Below are 12,213 nucleotides of genomic sequence, written 5' to 3'. Positions count from 1 at the left end.
AGCATTCCACAATCATAAGGTTTGGATTGTGTATTTTAAAAAGTTTCATGATTTAAACACAGTTTAGAGAATATATTTGAAGAGGAAGGTTATTTGCAAATATATCAGGCACATATCACTGGAGAAGAGGATGAATACCTTCTGTAACATTCCAACAAATTCCCTCTTTGACCAAAGCACAGCACATTCTCCACAAAGCTGCACATACCTCCATATTGAGGTGGGTGCTGCAATACAATGTAAATGACTCTGAGCACAGACCTACTGGAGCTTCCTTTGAGTCAAACATAACTGAAAGAGGAAGAAAAACTTACAATATAGTTAGGGCTTCCTATAAATGCAGCATTATGCCACATTCAATTGTTGGCAACTTGCATCAGTGCAGAAGTATGCTGGTTACTTGGAGAGGCTATTTTTTCAATTTCTCATTCTGTTGTATTTTACCTATGATGCCATTATAATGTAATTTTTATAATAAATATACAGTTTTTTTTATCAAGAGAAACACTCTAGCTGTTTGTGTGGGAGATTCACAGTTGTAAGATTTACCAAGTCACTTATTCACGTTACTTTTTTAACCCTTTTCCCTCTGCCTGTTATATCTCTTTACATCGTTTCCAATGTTTTATTCCTGTATTTTTCAGTCAAATTCTTCCTTCCCTATATACAACACTAAAATTCTCTCTCTTGATCTTTTGAGGCCTCCATCTTTCCCATCATTATTCCCTTTTGTTCTCGCTATCAGGAGGAGAGGAAGTTAAGTGCGGCCTGTACAGCCTAGTGATTGGCTCCCACTTACTCCTGTCTGCCGCGTGCTTTAAAATCACTGATTGCAGGCAACCATTTCTAAATCAAATCCAAGCTGTAAGAAATCCATTAAAGAAAGAGAGAGTGTGAGAATTTCAATTGTTTGCAGCAATTATATATTTACTTTATTTCCATTTTCAAACAACCATTCTGCTTCAAAGCATTATAATTAATAATCTTGTTTTATAAGCGCTTTGATTTCTGACTCTCACCTTTTAGATTCTATTACAGATGCCAGGAATACCAAAAAGAATCAGGTGACATGCAATCTACTAAAAGTGCTTCATCATGTGGTGATTTCTGATAAAACACAGTGGCGCAAACATTAATGTTGGCAATTTTTCAGAGTTTTTCTGACTACCAACACAATCACATTGCTGTCAGTAACCAACACAATCACAGCAATGTGATTGTTAGTGGGATCAAATCCTCCTACTTTGACCGTCCAACAAGGCTCTATTCTTGGAGTGGCTTTTCTTACACACATTTTATTAATTGCTTACCAGATGTCTGCATAAATGTTAATTTTCAAAAGTGCACGGATAAGGGTGAGCTTTATATTTCTAAAAATGACCCAAAAAACATCTTTGACATCAGCTCTTTATCAACAACAGACTTGGGATTTCATATGAAATAAGGCCTGTTGGCTAAATCTGGTATATTTACAGGGTAAACCATATTTATTAATCTGCATTGTCGCTTTTGAAAATAAATAAAAGAAGATAGGTGCTGATTAGTATTTATGTCTTTTATGGAGTATGTGAACTATGTAGTTTGATGGTCCTTGGAAAAATTGTACACAGTCCTCTTTTTTATTGACTATAAGTCAAGTTTGAACTTTCCAGCAGAAAGAAAAGAAAACGTTTCTTCTCTGTGGATTCAATAACTCCAGCCTTTTATTTTCTCCTCCCTCCTTCGCCATTTACATAGCAGTGAAATTGTATTTTGTCCTTTCTGCTGTCAGTCAGGCTGCTTTATATGGAGCTGTTGAAGTGAAGAGTTTGTCCTTGCTCTCTCTGAAAGCCCATACCTGGGTGACACCTGGGCGTTGGGAGACTGGCATCAGATAGTCTGGGCTCTTTGAATGGCTGCATCAAAGCACTTAGCATGGCGTGACGTGTTGTGTGCCTATTGATGGTAAAGAGGCACAACCATTCCCAGAGAAACTCCAAGTCAGTGGGATGTGGAAACCTACATTGTGAATCAATCATTTAAACACAAGCTTTAACAGGAGGAAACACAGGGCTTAAGACTCCTGATCAATATCCAATTTGAATCTCTTGTCCCTTTAATTTGCTTACATTATCTCTTACTATTTGCTGTTGTCTAAAAAAGGAAGGATGTAGCTAAAATAGAGAGTGCAGAAAGACAAAGAAGAGAAAGGAAAAGCCTGCTTCATTAGAACATAGTCTTATGCAAATCTTCCCTGTAAATTAGCTGTCAAATCAATCCCCTAAACCGCCTTGAAGCATGAGTTTCTTTACCGCAGCGGAAGCTGAGGATTTGGCTGGCGAACGGCAGCAGGAATAGTTTTATCTCCGGCTGGTAGGAATCAGTGCCAGCCTGTCTACCCACCTGCCCCCATCACCACCCACCCCCTTTGGCGGCCATTGATTTAACTTGAGCCAACCTTTCTCACCTGGCAGACATCCCCAACATTGACCTCTCCCAGAGAGCCTGATGCGGGCCAGAAACAGGTTTATACAGCTGCCAAAGCACAATACTCAATCTGCTAAACAAGGACGGTGCCTCCTGGTCAGCAGTTTCAAACTGTCTCAAACAGTAGAGTTTGAACTGAGTAAACAAACATGAGGCTGATCTTGTTCCTGCAAGATAATGTTACATCTGCATAGATACTGTAGATATTTTCCCTGCAGCCATAAAAAGATACAACTTCACATGTAAAGAACGAATGAGCTCTTTGTTCTCTCTCTCTAACAGTTATTTCTAAATTGTTCTGAGCCACTTTTATCCTGTTTCCCTATTTTTTGTTCTTCTGACTCTTTTATGTTTGTTTATATCAACGTCAAAGCTTTCATTGAAGTCCACCTATTATTCAATATTTCTTACATGCACCTCCAAATCCATCCCACGCTCAGTCGGCTGTTTCAACCAGAGCCAGCACGCCGCCTGCAGCAGACAGGGACCGTCGTGTTTAAAACAGTAGAAGACACAGGACTGTCTGGTAGCATGTGGTAACATCTACCTTTGGCTCTCCCATGCTGCAAGTCGTACAGCCTGCAATGTCATCCCTCTCATCAGCCCTGCTACAATGGGGCCAGTGTCCAGTGTGTGCCAGATATGTGTGTTTGCTCACATCTGTCATGAATGGATGTGTTGTTTCTCACATGCAGCTGTCGATTTCATCATATATGAAAGCCCCAGCTGTTAGTTTCCATTCCAGCCTTTCCATTGTTGTTGGTCAGCACATTGTTCATTACAAAAGGTCTTCTGCACGTTCATGAACACACTAGCATGCCAGTGGACCCTACACTACCCCACCCTGTCCTCCCAACTGTCCGAGCTGTGAATCAATAGGCTGACAGCTTCGGCTGCAGGGTCAGAGCTACTGTTAGATATCTCCAACATCTCATCATGGGACAGAACCCCCTGGCAGTGTTCACACGCTTTTCCGCTCTGAGACAGGGTTGTGACCTGTTAAATTGGTCTGTATTCTGTCCTAATCTAAGCCATTTCTCCAAGGTTGGTGCTTTAACCGTTCCCAAATGGACCGCATGGGTGTCGTTTCACTCAAACACTTTGGACCTCTGACCAGAAGTACAGACTCATGACCCACATGTTCAGCCTTGTTTGTGTCTAGGCCTCTGAAGGACTGGCTAATTTTTTCAAAGAGGGGGAAATACCATGGCTGTTTAACTCCAGGCTGCCAACCAGCCTGAGAGCAATGCATCATCTTAAGGTACAGAATAATGAACGATCACAAATCGCCATGCTCATGTGTACAGCGCCCTGCAATAGTATTTCCTTTCACATTACAGCCACAAAGTTCAATGTACTGTACTTTATTGGATTTTATACAGTAGACCAACACAAGGTGGCGCATAAATATGAACTAATAAGAAAATTTAATTTTGTTTTTTTTCCATCTGAAGTATTTCATTTCTTATGTATTGCCTTCAGAATTACTTTCATTAGTATATATAGTCCATCAGTGTCTAAATTAATCTTAGTAATAAATCAACTGTTCTGTGAGGGAACATCAGTGAACAAACTGCACCATGAAAACCAAAGAATACAGCAGGTAAGCAAGAAGTTTAAAACAGTGATAGTTTAAAAGCAGTGATTATAAAACAGTAGAGTAGCCAAGAGGAGAGCAGCCTAGAGATCCTTGGTGTATCTGGAGAAGCTGCAGAGATCCACAGCTCAGCTGTTAGAATCTACTGCCAGGCTAACTATTGGTCGCAGAGTTGACAAATCTGGCCATTATGGAAGCGTGGCAAGAAGAAAGCCATTTAAAAAAAAAAAAAAAAAAGCCATGGGAAATACAAATTATAGTTTGCAACAAGTCATGTAGGAGTGACAAAGCAAATTAATACAAAAGCACACCTTGATTTGACCCATATGCAGAAAGCAATTCAGGAGTTTTACGGTAAAGAGTTTATTTACAGTGCAGTGACGTGGGCAGGGAAACTGGAACCGGGAAACCAACTGTAAAATAAGCAGGATGGTGAGCAGGGAATACTCAGGGTCAAAAAATAAAGAATAATTCAGCCTTACTGGGATGATGGAATGATCCACCAGAGGGTGGAGGAGCAGAGAGACCAAATAGTTGTTTACCCGTGAGGTAGATGATTGTGTGCCAGAATGATAAGAAGGTCCAGGGTTTTCAGAAGTTGGCGCAGTGGAAGGAGGAGGGTGGACAGGGTTCTTGAGTGGTAACCTAAGGAGCAAATAATTCAGGAGACTGCCAACTGGTGAGGTCCAATGAAGTAACGAGTGGTGAGAGTCTTTGCTCATGGAGCTGGATAGCTTCTTTCCAGAAGTTGTTAATCCAGGCAGAGTTCCACACAACAAGGCAAGTTCAGGTTCTGGTAATCCTGCAAGGTAACAAAATTCAAATTACTAAAAGTTCAAGGCAAGAACAAGACAAGGTAATGTGGCTTGAGGTGTACCACTAAAGGACAACACTCTGGTAGTGAGTTGCTGGCAGCCTCCTCCTAATATACTCCTCAGTAGATAATCAAGGGAATGAAGAACACCTGTCACCTCTCCTCCAGGTTCCACGCCATCTAGGGACTAAGCACAGTAAAGGCACCAAACAAACAGACAAAGCACAGATCCTGACACACCTGAGCTTTTTAGGTTTGGATTTGTGAAAAACATTTATCATTTTCTTTCCAATGAACTGTTACTTTGAGTTAATCTATTTAATAAAATCCCAACAAAATACATGCTTGTCATTATTTGTGCCGAAATATAAAAAGCCCATTTGGCAGAGTGAATAGTTTAGCAAGGTACTGTATTATTTCCTATCCTGAATCTGCCCCCTTGTCTTTTTGCTTATGCGTTTCAACTGGTCTGTTTGTTTTTAAATGTGTGCAACAGACAGTGCTGGGGACAGAGCCGGAAATCCTCCAACTCCGATTTGCATGGCTCTCTTATTTACCTGAAGTGATGAATATCATCCCTAATGAAATACAACAATGCTCCTTAAGAAGGAGAGATGTGCTCTGTCATGCGGCAAATTCCTCATCTGAGCTCGTAGGAACAAACACATCCATGCCTCATACCTAGAAGAGACTCTTGGTGTTTGCAATTTTATTACACCAGCAGGGTAAAAACTATGCTGAAAAATTGTCCTTCCTTGTTTCATACCCTATTTAGTATAGCACAGTTAAATAATTAAATATTTCTACTCCATCTCATTAATTTTTTTTGTTTTATGTTTGAGAATGCAAGGCACTGGGTGTGTTCATGTTTGCAGCAGCCTCTTTTTATCCATGTGCTACAATGTAAGGTTTTTAGGGGTTTCAGAGAAATAAAGATGGCCCTTTATGATGTATAGAGGAGGGTGGCTGCTGTGTTGTCGGTGTGGCCTTGCATGACCAACTGCTGAGAGTTTAATATATAGCAATCAACTGGACCACTTTCTTACAATGTTTGTCCCCTGGATAAGAGTTTCTCCAAAACTCTGACAACCCAGGGTTCAGACCAGGAAGCAGGGTCGTAGTTTAACACTCCTCTCTGCGGCTTCTGTACTGCTACCCACCCATTACCCTATTAAGACAGTGTCTCCCCCACGGTCAAAATTGAATAGATTAAAAAATAATCTAAAACAAGGAAATCAGGGAAATCTAATACAAATAAACACAACTCAGACTGAAAAGAAAAAATAAAAACAAATAAATGTGACTTACTGACATTAAGATCTCTCTCTTCAAAGATTTTGCTTGTCAACAACTTGATTTGTGACAATCAGATGTCTCACAAAAACCTGGCTGCAGCAAGAGGATTATGTTACTATAAATGAGTCAGCTCCTACTAATTATTCAAATTTTTACATACCTCGAAATACTGGGCAAGGAGGAGTAGCAACCATCTTTCAGTCCGATTTATTGACTAGTCCCAGACCAATCAATAGCTACAACTCTTACCGTCCACCAGGCCCTTAATCTCAATTTTGAGATCAGTTTTCAGACTTTTTATCTGATTTAGTGTTAAATACAGATGAGGTTATTATAGAGTGGGATTTTAACATTCATGTTGACACTGAAAGTGATAGCCTAAATATATCCTTTAATGCTATCTTAGACGCAATTGGCTTTGCTAAAAACATTAACAAGCCTACCCACCTTTGTCTTCATTCTCTGGACCTTGTGCTGACATATGGCATAGAGTGTAAAGAAATAACAATATTTCCTCATAAACCTGTCCTGTCTAACCATTTTTTAATAACCTTTGAGTTTAATTTAACCGAGTACTCCACACCTGAAATAACCTTTAAAGAATCTGTTACTCTTTTAATTTCCTCATTATCACAGAACAACACAGGGGAGGGCAATAACTTTGTTTGTTCCCCTTCACAAATTGATTCTCTTGTTCATAGTGTTACTTCCTCATTGTGTGGTGCATTAGACACTGCAGCCCCCTTGAAAAAAAAGGTAATTATTCATAGGAGGTTGGCTCCCTGGTTTAATTAAGAGCTGTGTACTTTAAAGCACAATGTTAGAAAATTGGAGAGAAAATGGAATTTTGACGAAAATTCAGAACAAAAGACTCCGCCTCCACCTTCCAGTGACTCTTCGATCTCCCGGCCTTCCAATCAGCATCCTGTCCGTCTGATTCTCCATCCAATCACCTTCTGACGCCTTGCTTTTAAAGGAGCTTCTACCGTGTTCATCTTCGCTTGTCAGCTTGTGAGCCTTACAAATGATCATCTTAGCTCATGTCATTCTCAGCATTCATGTCTTCCTCCCAGGTCCGAGCACCAAAGAAATAACCATGTAATTTCTCATCATTAAAACTTTTCTAATTGCCATCCCTCTCTTTGTGAGTCTTTTCAGATTGAAATGGTGCTCTACACATCTTGAGGATTCCTACTTAATCTGGAAAAATAGCCAACTGTTGTATAAAAAGACACTTCACCAAGCTAGAACAGCTTATTTCTCATCATTAACAGAAGAGAATAAGAATAATCCTAGGTTTCTCTGAAGTACAGTTGCTAAACTTACACAGAGTCATAGCTCTGTTGAGCCATCCATTCCCTTAGCTCTCAGCAGTCATGACTTTATGGGATTCTTCCTAAATAAAATTGATTCTATTAAAAACAAAATAAATGGCATACTCCCGAAGACAATTACTTCATCCTCAGCAAGTGAGACAATATTGGAAGTAACTGTAGAATCTGATCTGTGTTTGGACTGTTCTGATCCAGTGGAGCTTCCTGAGTTATCAGAAATATTAGCTTCATCTAAACCTTCAACTTGTATGTTAGATTCAATCCCAACCAAATTATTTAAGGAAGTGTTGCCTCTGATTACCAGCCCCATTTTAGATATGATTAATCTATCTTTAGTAAATGGATCAGAACCACAGGTTTTTAAGGTAGCTGTAATTAAACCTTTACTTAAAAAACCTTCGCTTGATCGAGATGATTTGAAAAATTACAGACCTATATCCAATCTTCCATTCTTATCTAAAATTCTTGAGAAAATAGTTGCTAATCAAATGTGTGAGCATTTATACAGCAATGACCTGTTTGAAGAGTTTCAGTCAGGCTTCAGAGCTCATCATAGCACTGAAACAGCTCTGCTGAAAGTCACTAATATTCTTATGGCCTCAGATAATGGACTTGTGTCTGTTCTGGTTCTGTTAGATCTCAGTGCTGCATTTGATACAGTCGATCACAATATTCTCCTATAAAGGCTGGAATATGCTGTAGGGATCAGGGGAACAGCACTAGGCTGGTTTAAATCTTATTTGTCTGACAGATTCCACTTTGTTCATGTAAATGATAAATCATCTTTAAACTCCAGGGTTAATTGTGGAATACCACAGGGTTCAGTACTTGGGCCAATTCTCTTCACTATATATATGCTTCCAATAGGTAAAATTGTCAGGCAGCATGGGATACATTTTCCCTGTTATGCTGATAATACTCAGCTTTACTTATCCATAAATCCTGACGAGCCCAACCAGTTAGATAGACTACAAGCATGTCTTGAAGATATAAAAACTTGGATGACTTTAAATTTTCTGGTTCTAAATTCAGACAAGACAGAAGTTCTCTTTGGACCACAGCCTTTGGAAAAGAAACTGCTTAATGAATATCTTAACCTGGATGGGATTAAATTGACCTCTGGTAATAAAGTAAAAAACCTTGGTGTTATTTTTGACCAGGACATGTCATTTAATTCCCATATTAAACAGGTTTCTAGGATTTCCTTCTTTCATCTCCGGAACATTGCCAAAATTAGAAATATCCTATCCAGGAGTGACGCTGAAAAACTAGTCCATGCATTTGTTCCTTCAAGGCTGGACTATTGTAATTCTTTACTATCAGGATCTCCACAAATTGCAGTTAAAAGCCTTCAGCTGATTCAAAATGTTGCAGCAAAAGTTCTGATGAAAATTAACAAGAGAGATCATATTTCTCCTATTTTCTGCCTCCTATTCTAGAAGTAGAATGGGAGGCAGGTCCTTTAGTTATCAGGCTCCTCTCCTGTGGAACCAGCTCCCAGTTTTAGTCCGTGAGGCAGACACCCTGTCTACTTTTAAGGCTAGGATTAAAACTTTCCTTTTTGATAAAGCTTATAGTTACAGTGGCTTACGTTATCCTGAGCTATCTCTGTAGTTATGCTGCTATAGGCTTAGGCTGCTGGAGGACATAATGAACACTTTTACTCACCCTGCTACATTCTCACACTTCTCTCCAATTTTGCATTATTTGCTATTATTTCAGTTTTTAACTTTATGTTCTCTCTCTTTTCTCATCCTAGAAGCTACACCTGGTCTGACTCTGTATCTACCTGTGACACCTTCCTGGAGGGGGGCATCGTCCAAGCTTCTGCTACCAACAACTCAATGCTCATCTTCTACCGATGATACACTTGGCCCTATCTTTCAGTGTTTAACCCTATTTTTTCTCCTAGACATAGATACTGACTGAGCTTTTACTGTGACTAACTCTATGTGCTCTTTTTCAGACTCTAAACTTGAAAACTGGCTTAGAGTTGATCTGTTTTTTTGTCATAGATGAAACCACTAAAGGAGCTACATCCATTAACATTTACTTTTCCATCTCATAGAAAGTACTCCTGGATTAGTGCTTATGTGTTCTGCTTCTGTGTTCTTTTTCCTTCTCCGCTCTGTTCTCTCAGACCCCCAGTCGGTTGTGGCAGATGGCCGCTCACACCGAGCCTGGTTCTGGTTATGATGGAGGTTTCTTCCTGTTAAAAGGGAGTTTTTCCTCTCCACTGTCGCTACCTGCATGCTCAGTATGAGGAATTGCTGCAAAGTCAATGCCAGTGACTGTCCACTGTCTCTACATGGTCATCCGGGAGGAGTGAATGCTGCAAGTCCCTGACTGGATGCAATCTGTTCAGTTTCCTTAGATAGAAATTTTTTTTTAACCAATTTGAATAAATAACTGAATCTAACTGCACTGTTCAATTAATTGGAATGTATGTACTTGACTTGAAATCTGTATGATTCGATTGAATTGACTTTGTGAAGTGCCTTGAGACTACATGTTTTGTGAATTGGCGCTATATAAATAAAGCTGAATTGAATTGAATTGGATAACAGAAAATATTATTTACAGTCTTAACTACAAGTAAGGGACTGCTGTGTTTTTGTTTTTGTCTCTGAATCCACCTGGATGCACTAGATGACAAAGCAGTGGGTCTATTGCAAGATATTCTCATGTTGCAATAAACACTTGATTTAAAACCTGATGCAGTAATAAAACCAGTGTAAATTACCTCATCTCAACAGCCAGTACAACAGTTGTTGACATTGCTTGCCAAGGACTACATTGACTTCTTAGTTAACTGCTTAGTTTACTGTCAAGAGATGTAAGAGATGATGCTCTCCAAGTGCTCTTTGATCTCCTACATCTGACGGACAGTGTTGTCAACTCCTCCATGAAGACAGTAGCTAGTTTTTATCCTAAAAGTTGTTAGAAGCCTCTAAATTACTTCATCACCTAATTTACATTTTTGACCATCTGCATCCATGCCTAATAGGGAGAGAAATAATGTTGTAGGAGGGTCAAAAAAAGGTGAATAGGCAAAACAAACCACCCCAAATATGTTTAAAATGACAAATTAGCTTTCTCCTGTTGATTCTTTTTTAAGGTTAAATTCCAACCTTCCTTCTTTATTCAGGCTTGGGAAGGACAAAAAGATACTGGCAAGATTCCTTTTTCAATTAAAAAATTTTTTTTTTAGGTTTTTAGTTCAGTTGTCATTAGCTTGATGTGTTGTTTTTTTTTTTTTTTAAACCTATGGTCCAACAAGAAGCCCTATAGGCCGCTAAGAGATTTTCCACATGGACGGTAGCTGGCAGGGACTGCAGAGCGAGGCAAGGCGAGGACTGGGCTGGCTGTGAGAGATTTTAGATCAGAGAAAGACACAATTTCATATGCTGCTCATCGCAAAGAGTTTGAAAAAAAAAAACTGTGCTTCAGAGTCTCCAATAGGTTTTAATTCCTTGAAAAAGTCAACAGATTTGTCGCTAGTTGCTTTTGTGGAAAAATTGTTGCTTTAGAGGTGTGAATGCTGCTTGATCAGTGAATAGCACTAAGTGAGCAACACTGCTGAAAGAAGATTGCTTTAACATCTTCCAAACCCAATTTTGTTTTATTGAGTATTTTTATTTATGTTAAATGACAATATGTTACTTGGTGCTTGTTAAACTTGTATTAAATAGTTACGTTCAGAGTGGGATTAAAAAGGAATGCATTTTTTTTAAAACTTTTGCTTAAATATAATTAAATAAAAACTCCTTATTAAATTGAATAAACATGAATAAAGATGCAATATAGAAGCTTGAAAGAGCTTTAAATAACTCACTGTTTAAGACCTATGTTCTGTGTTTTCTTTACTCTTTCATAAACTGCAGAAAGCAAAGCATGAATGACTATCATCTACATGGAGGTTTTTTTTTTCCATGGCATATGCATAGATAAATATTATTTTAACCTACATTGTAGCAATGTTGTTGTTACCCTGATCATTGTCCCTGCTTATCTGTAAAGTGTAGGTCCTTAAACACCGATTCATCAATGACAAACACCCTGGCTCTCTGTGTGTGTGTGTGTCTCTCTCTCTCTCTCTCTCACACACACACACACACACACACACACACACACACACACATACATGCAGTACACAAAGCAGTGATCATGCTTCTTTGGCTCCTTTTATCTTTCTGCAAGAAATGTGGCTGGTTGTGATAAAGTCTAACCCGCATACGCTGCAGTATGCATACACACACATTCAAATATTGTGGTAGCCTCTCTGTTTTTCCATGGAACTCGTGGGATTTGGTGCTGCTTACAGACATAGTGCTAAATCTGGTCACACTCTCTTTTCTTGGTTTATTCTGCATATCATACACTCACAGCTCAGGTTGGACATCTTTATGAATATATCTTATGTCTCAAGCTGAGGTCTGAAATGAAAGGACACTGGGAGAGAAGCAGACCACCATAAAACCTTTACTGTCATGCAGCAGTTGGACACCTTTGTGCAGCCCACTGCTTGGGGAGCATCCAGGGGCTAATGGTCTTGCTCAGGGATGCAGAGTGGCAGGCTCTGGGATTTGAACCAGGGTACTTGTGGTCTCTTGAGAACCAGATGCCCTGCTCTCTAACCACTAGGCCACCACTCACTCTGCAGAACATCAGGTTTTAGGTCTCGCATTTAGTCCGTAAAACCTTTT

General features: G+C 39.4%; 1 long non-coding RNA gene across 1 annotated transcript; it reads right to left on the bottom strand.

Moving 5' to 3' along the window:
- Positions 1-1,275: 1,275 nt before the first annotated feature.
- LOC124855924 lies at positions 1,276-3,058 on the bottom strand. The gene is made up of 2 exons (XR_007035186.1): positions 2,878-3,058; positions 1,276-1,998 (listed from the first exon to the last, which is right to left on the bottom strand). It is a non-coding gene; the product is annotated as an uncharacterized LOC124855924 (long non-coding RNA).
- Positions 3,059-12,213: the final 9,155 nt, after the last annotated feature.

Source organism: Girardinichthys multiradiatus, chromosome 19, assembly GCF_021462225.1.
Source record: "Girardinichthys multiradiatus isolate DD_20200921_A chromosome 19, DD_fGirMul_XY1, whole genome shotgun sequence".
NCBI lineage: Eukaryota > Metazoa > Chordata > Actinopteri > Cyprinodontiformes > Goodeidae > Girardinichthys > Girardinichthys multiradiatus.
Note: the sequence above shows the minus strand (reverse complement) of the source record. Positions and strands in the feature narration are given on the sequence as shown.